The sequence below is a fragment of the Hemibagrus wyckioides genome, linkage group LG12 (genome assembly GCF_019097595.1).
Source record: "Hemibagrus wyckioides isolate EC202008001 linkage group LG12, SWU_Hwy_1.0, whole genome shotgun sequence".
Lineage (NCBI taxonomy): Eukaryota > Metazoa > Chordata > Actinopteri > Siluriformes > Bagridae > Hemibagrus > Hemibagrus wyckioides.
The window spans coordinates 685971-695130 of NC_080721.1; positions in this window are offsets into that span (position 1 = coordinate 685971).

Here is a 9160-nt window from a genome sequence, read left to right on the forward strand (position 1 = left end):
TGGGGTCAAGTCAATTGCTTTAGAAGGTTTTTCAAAGACTGGCTGGGGACATTATGAGGATCTAATGCATTGTGAATCCTTTGTTCTCCAATGAGAGCTCTCAAGTACTTGCTATTAGCTAGTAATATACCATGTGAGTGCACTCTGTTCTGTTTCATAGTTTTAGACTGCCAGAGACAGTTAAACATGGTGTACAATGGTCATGCTCTCACGTATGATAGGAGAATCTCTCTAGCTCCCTGCTACAACTGCATTTCAACACATTTCAAACTTTCAAAAAACATCAAACTTTCAGTTTTTCACATTAAAACTTTGGAATGAATATATTGCTGACTAACGACTCACTGGTTATCCAGGGAGCCGGATCAGTGGGATTTCTGGTGTCATCCAGGTGAGTAATATAGAGCTCAGTAGTTAACCAGGGCTCTGATCATCATTAGTATCTTCTTACTTCTTACTACGCTGTATTGTTGTGTTTAAGTTCACAAACACTTCAGGTTTCCAGAGTGGCTGAGCTTACAACTACAGTCCAGAACCTCCAGGCCATACTGGCTGGCTCTGTACCTGCTTCAGTAAACAAGTTGATGAGAGTAGGTAAATAGACATGCCCACATCTCTGTTACCTTGGGGATCTGGATACCATTTCACTAGCTGCATCTGATTCCTTGGTGAAGCCAAAAGAGTGCCACTGTTCATTATTACAGAACACATCTCCATTGTCTCAGTCTCAGTGATCACATTGTGATGAGGGCTCAAAACCATGTGGTCTCTCAGACACAAAAGTTCTGCCCTGACTTTATGGATGTAGCCACTTCTGCCCTCTGTCTCCAGTGGAGACATGCATTATCATTCCTGGTGTCCTGTGATGAGGCCCTAAAACAGAATCTTCCATGACCCAACCTAGAATGCAGACATATAGTGGATGTCTTGTGTGCCATAGAACCAGATGTGGTTCACCACAGCGGATTTAAAGCATGTGTATTTCCAGATCTTTACTGTGGTCCATCGCAGACAGTTTCTACAGTTCACATTCCAAGGCAGAATGTACCAGTTCTGAGTTTTCCCCTTCTGTCTGTCTCTCTCTCTATCCAGACAGCCCTAGGACTGTTGAAGTGGGATGGCCTTTTGATTCTAGATGACTGGCTGCTGTGTGCTAGGATGCCTCAGCAGGCAATGAGCAACACACAGCGCCTACTGAAACATGTCACAGGTATGGGATGAGTAGATCTCTTTGCTAGTGTGACAACAACACGTTGCCCCCTGTCATTCTCAAGAAAGCAGGAGCAGGGCTTTAGGTCAGGACGCCCCACGAGTGACCAGATGCTTATCCTCCTCTTCTACTTGTCTGGCCTGTCCTGATACGTATGCAGGAAAGACAGCACAGTTTAATATCAGTAGCTCCCCACTAGCCAACAATGCCATGGTTCAGTCTCTCATTAACTCTTTGTAACATCGCCTCTAGCATCAGGCTGCCAGAGGGAACCCTCACTCACAGTTTTAATTACACCACTGAAGGAACTCTTCCGAGTTTCTAGAACATTTAAGCAGCATGCAAACCAATTGTGATGTAAAGTATCATTCAGTACTGTGAGATACCGAGCCATTGTTTACCACGATTATTGTTGGGATTAACTGTGGTTTTCATCTATGCCTACAAGTAATGTTATTGAATAACGGATTACGTTTTGGAGAGGCGTTACACTCTTACAGCCTCCCAACCCCAACTGCTGACCTTTTGGAGAGACCTACTGCCCATTGTTTTGAAATGTTTTTTGCAGAGAAATTAAAACCTTTGTAAAATGTTTTTATGTTAATATACTTTTTGGGACCATTGTATATTTTTACTGGCAACCTTTGTTCTGCCGTATACTGCTGTATACCCTTCACAAATCCCCCAGTATATATATCTTCTAGCCCAGCTGCCTAAACTTGCTGGGCTTTATTTTTCTATGGATTGTTTTGAAGTTCACTAATTTTTTTCCCCCTGAAAAACAGCCTCATCTTTCTGTGGCCTTCATACAGCCTATGGGTCACAAGTTTTAATATTAACACGTATTAGTTTTTGACCGGTCTAAACTTCAGAACTTATTTAGCCCAAAACCACATTTATATCATTACACCCATTACACCTTTAATTTATCACTTATAATTTAACCTACATAACCCACATGTTCCATATGTTTGTGTACTTGTTTGTTGGTCCTGTGTGGTTCATGGCGGTGGCCTGGCATTTACTTAGAATCCTGAGGAATTTTACCACTTTTTGTTATCACTTTTTTGCCACTATTTAGGGAAAGGATGCTACTCTTATTTTACTTCAGTTTTCACTCATTGCCTGTGTTAATGATAATATGGTGAAAGTAAAAGGGGTAAAATGGCTCTGTGATCTTAGTTTAGTTTGATTTATGTTGAGTTTATTTATTTATTTATTTAGGTTAGGTGTAGTCAGTTTACTTTAATTTTAGTTTAATTTAATTTTCTAAATCTTCTCCATTACTTCTGTCTCGGTACCTGTTGTTTTGTTCTTACTTTTGCCACAAGGAATTTTACCATTTTCCCACTTACCTTGGTAAGCTACTTCTTATTTGGTGTAATATAATACCTATACATTATATGAAGGTAATATTAACTTTAATTTTTCTAAAATTAACGTTTGAGTCAGTGTCATGTCAGAGACTGTTATGGTATTCTCGCCCCTAAGCTCAAGGATTCTGAATTTCGTCAACATGTTTTTTCAGTCTCAGTGGAGCCAGCTCCATGATATGGTATGATATGCTAGCTTATGCCCTTGTGTAGTTTACACCAAAGCCAGAAAGTTCAAGAATAATTACCCACTAACGATGACTCAGCCAGTTTTGCTCATCTCTATTTTTTGTGGTTTTATATATTGTTTTGTCCCCTATAACGAACCAACTGGTTCCTTACATGGTTTCACATCTAACAACCTACTTAGATTCTATGTCTAGATTCTAAGTTTGTGCTAATTTCATCTATTTACCATAAGTTTAGCTGTTGACTAATGATTATGACAGGTGCTTAATACTGAAAGGATTATTCGATAATAAGATAATCAGTAGATTAAATATGATAATTAGATAGGCAACATTGTTTATGAAAGTGAGAGTAGGTGAAGATTAGTTATATTGATAGTTATATTACCTTAAAATCATCATCTGATTAAGTATAACTTAGTTTAATGATTAAACAATTTATCTTGATTTACCTAGCTCATCTCTTTGTTTTTATTTTAATGCTTAAACCTGAATCAGATCTGTCTTAGAGATTAAAGGAGAGAAATCAAATATATGAGTTGGTTAAAGTAATTCCCTTACTGATTAAAATCAAACGATGTATGAAATGATTAGATGTATGAAAAGTATAAGTTTCATAAATTTCTCACACTCACTACCGATAGCACTAGCTATAGCCCAAGCATTCCCGAATATCATTAACTCTGATATCCATTCCAACTCTCCCTTCCCTTCCTTTCTGCTCCTTTCTCCATCGCCGCATGCCTCCTCCCTCCGCGTGGTCATCTCATCTTGGTTCCATCTGCCTCCATCCTCGCCGTGTGTGCCAAGCTGAGTATTCCCCTCTTTCCCTTTACTACCCATTTTCTGTATTCCTCAATAAACATACCTGTCCCAGGGTTTAACTGCTTCGTTTGTTTCCGTCTGGTGTTTGTGACAATAATGTTATGGTCTTACACAATAAAAAAGCTACATTTTTGTCTTCTTTTAGGCAAAATGGCTCATGCAAACCACTCTGTCCCTTTCTCCTACTTTACATAATCCTTTTATTAAACCAATTAAAACATTTTGGTGGAAGTATATTGGGGATTGGAGTATTGGGAAATATGATAGTGAACACTCTAACAACTGTTCTGGTACAGGGTTTCTTTACTACTAACATAAAAAATAATAATAATAATAATAATAATATTTGTAGAGTGTAGACAGTCAGTAGTGGATAAATTACCATTGTAAATGTATTATTAAAAATAGGGGGAAATTGAATGTTATATAGTATTTTATACCACAGCAATTTCCCAATGATTCCAGCTTTTACATTTATTAATTAATGAATTTTACTGTTTTGCCTGTTCATGGTTAAATGGTTAGGAAATATCCTTAAAGGCTTAGGATTTTTTGGACAGAGGAAGTGCCGCTTTCTCTGTAACATGACCAGCAGTGTTTGATTGAATTATTGTATATTGCTTTAACAGGAACAGCAACTCATGTGTCTGTAAAATTACTGAATTTTACAAAGCACTATACTAATCTTATCAGTGATTACATGTTTTTCATTTTAAGCTTTTTATTATTATATTATGTGGGCCATCCATTATATAAGGCCCTTTGGATGAGCTGTTATCTGAATGATAATTTATTATATTGTTAAAACACAGACATGAAGTAGTAGGCAAGTGCAGGAAAATACTATGTTTTTAAGCAGACACGGCTTTAAAATGTAAGGCAATATTAGTGTGATAAACAGTCTAAAGTCGCCAATCAACAAACAGGCAAGACAAGGCAAAACAGTCATTAAAAATCGTAAGCACAGGTAAAGGTGTTTGTAGGTTAGGGTTAGCACTGGATGTGCTGGAAAATGGAGTTTGTGTTATTTAAAATATTTTTGGAGGCTGGCTGTTTGCCAAAGTGCTAGCGAGTGGTACAGTATTGAGAGGCAACAGTGAAGTGGAGGTCCCTTTGGACAGGATTTGGTCAGGATTAATGGTGTCCTCAATGCTGAGAAATACAGGCAGATACTTTTCCATTAAGTAATACAATCAGTTTAGCTGCCATAAACATTATTTATGTAATTATTTGAGAAATTTCGTTTAAGAATAATGTTTGTTTTATTTTTGTTCTACTGTTGAGTATTTGTTTGTATTATCACCAGTAGGAACTATTATTACGTTCCGCTGTGCTATGTTGCACACTGACTTTTTTTTGTGTGTGTTTACATGTCCCTGCTACAAACCACGTGAAACGGTTGAATAAGTTAAAAGGAAGAAAAAGGTTCTCAAGTGAAGTTAAGACACGGCAAGTGAAGAGAAGCTATTTTGTAAGATTTATTTAGGTTTCTTTGTCAAGTGAACTCATTCCCTCTTGGTTCTGTGCAGCCAGCAAAGTATGTTTATTTATCTTTATTTTCATTGTGTATATGTATATTCAGTTTACAGTCTGTCAAACAAATGTGTGCTTATTATGTGTATTTTGTACATTTGTATAGTTTGACGGTGGATTTGACCATGAAGTGCAATAAGTAAAGATTAAATCCATCAGTAACAAACTACGGTGTCATGTATTTCCTGGAGGGAGTGATAATCAGGGAGGCGTCTGACTGGCCCCAAATTTATTCTGCAGCAGGAAAACGACCCCAAACATATACACTATATTGCCAAAAGTATTCGCTCACCTGCCTTGACTCACATATGAACTTAAGTGACATCCCATTCCTGATCCATAGGGTTCAATATGACGTCGGTCCACCCTTTGCAGTTATAACAGCTTCAACTCTTCTGGGAAGGCTGTCCACAAGGTTTAGGAGTGTGTTTATGGGAATTTTTGACCATTCTTCCAGAAGCGCATTTGTGAGGTCACACACTGATGTTGGACGAGAAGGCCTGGCTCTCAGTCTCCGCTCTAATTCATCCCAAAGGTGTTCTATCAGGTTGAGGTCAGGACTCTGTGCAGGCCAGTCAAGTTCATCCACACCAGACTCTGTCAACCATGTCTTTATGGACCTTGCTTTGGTCACTGGTGCACAGTCATGTTGGAAGAGGAAGGGGCCAGCTCCAAACTGTTCCCACAAAGTTGGGAGCATGGAATTGTCCAAAATGTCTTGGTATGCTGAAGCATTCAGAGTTCCTTTCACTGGAACTAAGGGGCCAAGCCCAGCTCCTGAAAAACAACCCCACACCATAATCCCCCCTCCACCAAACTTTACACTTGGCACAATGCAGTCAGACAAGTACCGTTCTCCTGGCAACCGCCAAACCCAGACTCGTCCATCTCCACTGCTCTAGAGTCCAGTGGCGGCGTGCTTTACACCACTGCATCCGACGCTTTGCATTGCACTTGGTGATGTATGGCTTGGATGCAGCTGCTCGGCCATGGAAACCCATTCCATGAAGCTCTCTGTGCACTGTTCTTGAGCTAATCTGAAGGACACATGAAGTTTGGAGGTCTGTAGCGATTGACTCTGCAGAAAGTTGGCGACCTCTTCGCACTATGCGCCTCAGCATCCGCTGACCCCGCTCCGTCAGTTTACGTGGCCTACCACTTCGTGGCTGAGTTGCTGTCGTTCCCAAACACTTCCATGTTCTTATAATACAGCTGACAGTTGACTGTGGAATATTTAGGAGCGAGGAAATTTCACGACTGGATTTGTTGCACAGGTGGCATCCTATCACAGTTCCACGCTGGAATTCACTGAGCTCCTGAGAGCGACCCATTCTTTCACAAATGTTTGTAAAAACAGTCTGCATGCCTAGGTGCTTGATTTTATACACCTGTGGCCATGGAAGTGATTGTAACACCTGATTCTGATTATTTGGATGGGTGAGCGAATACTTTTGGCAATATAGTGTAGCTAATGTCATTAAGAACTATCTTCTGAGTAAAGAAGAACAAGGAGTCCTGGAAGAGATGGTTAGGTATACAGAAGAAAAGAAAACATTGACACTAGTTCACTAGGACACAAGCATATCATGCAGACAGACAGCTGGTCTGTGGTGAAAGGTCAGTGTGGCTATTTCTGTTACATCATTTGGAAGTGCACAAAAGAAAAATGAAATCCACAAATGAATAATAAAGAGATTTACAGTGGCTTCAAATAAGAAAATACAAATAAATATAAGAATGCACATTCCAGCCATGGAGAGAAGACAGGAGCCAGCTTTAGAGGACAGATGATAAGTAGCTCTGACCACAGGTCACTGAGATCCAACTTGCACAAAGGGTCCAACTTGCTTAAGGTGATTATAGTAAAAGAAGAAGAGAAATGTGATGAAAAGGTATTTATATAATTCTGTGTCATGCTCAAGGTTTGACCTTGTTGAAGGTTTTGGCACAGTACACACACACACACACACACACAAACACACACAGTAGAAGTTATCCAGCGGTCAGAACTGAGTCTGGGTTTTGTGATTTGAACTGTTACCGTAATAATAAGGTAAAAGAAAAAAGAGAGTAACGTTCAATGTAGATATTTAAGGACACTGTGTTTAAGAGTTTGCTATTATTGAACTGTTGTCATTTCTTTCAGACATTTCTGATGTAGGCCACATTTCATACATTGTGTAAATTTCTTCAAAGATTATCCAAGTTTGTAAATGTGTATTTCATTTGTTACTCTAATATTCCAGTGCAGAACATTTATTCAAGTGTAATTGTTTGTGGAATGACATTGCTTTAATTCACTGTTTTGAATTTCATATTGTTTTGACATAAACTTAGTTGATTTTATTACAGTGAGGAGACTTGACATGCCTGACATAACTCACTTTGAGTACCCACCCAGACATGTCAGTTGATTGTCTGGAGACACAGGTCAGGTCACTAAGGGATGAAGTGGCAATGCTGCAGAGATGCCTAAATAAGTCTTTCGACAGAGAGGTCACAAAACTTGCACATGCCTACTTCATATCAGTTACCTCCAGAGATTAGGCCTGTTGCTTCTTTTACCCCACCTGTCCAGATGCCAGCTGTTCAAATACAGGGACCTCAATCCTTTGAAGCTGAGGGACACACCAGGATGGAGAATGTAGTAGGCCTGGCTCAAAGCTCTTTCGATTTAAATTCTGCAATCTGAACTCTAGCTTCAGACCTACATTAATCGAGACTGGAGAGTATTTATGAGTGATGAAAAAGAACCTGATCACTGGCTTCTGCCGGTGGATGCCTATAGAACTTCTTTGGGTCTCAGTGATTCTGAAATCTTGCTTGAATTACTGTGCTTCTTAGCTAAAGAGCCCAGGAACTGGTTTACAGCACTGAGTTCACATGTCACATCTTGGACACAGTTCTGCACACTGTTCAAGACTGTGTTTCTTCCTTCAGACAACCAAGAACATGTCTGAAGAGGTATTCTTGACTGTGTACAAGCCCCAGGAGAACCATTTCCAAAATTTGTAGCACACTTACTGTCTGAATTCAAGAAGCTCAAGTCTCCACCACCAGAACAGGAACAAATTGATCTTATCTGCAAGCATGCACTTGGGTGCTACAGAGTTGCACTGTATGGAATGCAAATTACTTCAGTCATTGACCTTTTGATGTGCGCCAAGGTGCACACTGCACACTGCACCACACCTGGCTTCACTGTACAGAACAGAAACTGTCCAAACTGTAAGTTTGTATAAGATGAATCTTTTCCAGCCACTAAACAACAACAGAGTATTCAGGTTTTAAATGAGCCATGGAACACTAATGAGGTTAAGAAAGCCGCTACATACAAGAGCAGAGAGGAGCAAAAACAAAGCTCTGTTCAGCAGAAGGTAAACTTCAAAGGGGGAAGGACATAGAGGCACAAAGACAATCCTCCCTCCAGAAGATAAATGTGCCTCAATCTTGTCTTATGTCCCCACTTGAGTTACTTGCTTGGTCATGTGGAGCACTGTACTTCTTCTTCATTTTAGAATACACCATTTATTGTTAAAATCAATCTCTGTAACAAAGTGGTGGATGCAGTGCTGGATACAGGTGCCTCACTTCGTATAAACATGATTTCTGATGTCCTGCAATGTTTTCAGAAAGTTCAGCCTTGGACATTACCCCCAATTCAGCTTGCCAACAGTGCATCTTGCACTCCAACTGGTATCATCTGGCTAAACATTGGCCTCCAAGGAAAAAGTTTCTACCATTGGTTTGTCATTATTCCTGATCTTTCTTCCTCAATCATCTTGGGGATGGATTTTATGCTATGTGAATCAGTTAGCATTCATATCCCATCAAGAACAGTTCCCCTGGATGAACTTACTCATCAAGAGGTTTTGAGTGAGTGGCTAGAGGTACCTGAGTTTGGGAGCTTGATGTTCTTGGATGTCAGCCAGTCTGCCTTGCGTGAAAAGTTTGAGATGGCTTGTCTAGAGAGGGAACAAAAAGGGAAATTGTTGGACCTTCTTAAGGACTTCTGGAGCTTGTGTGATGGA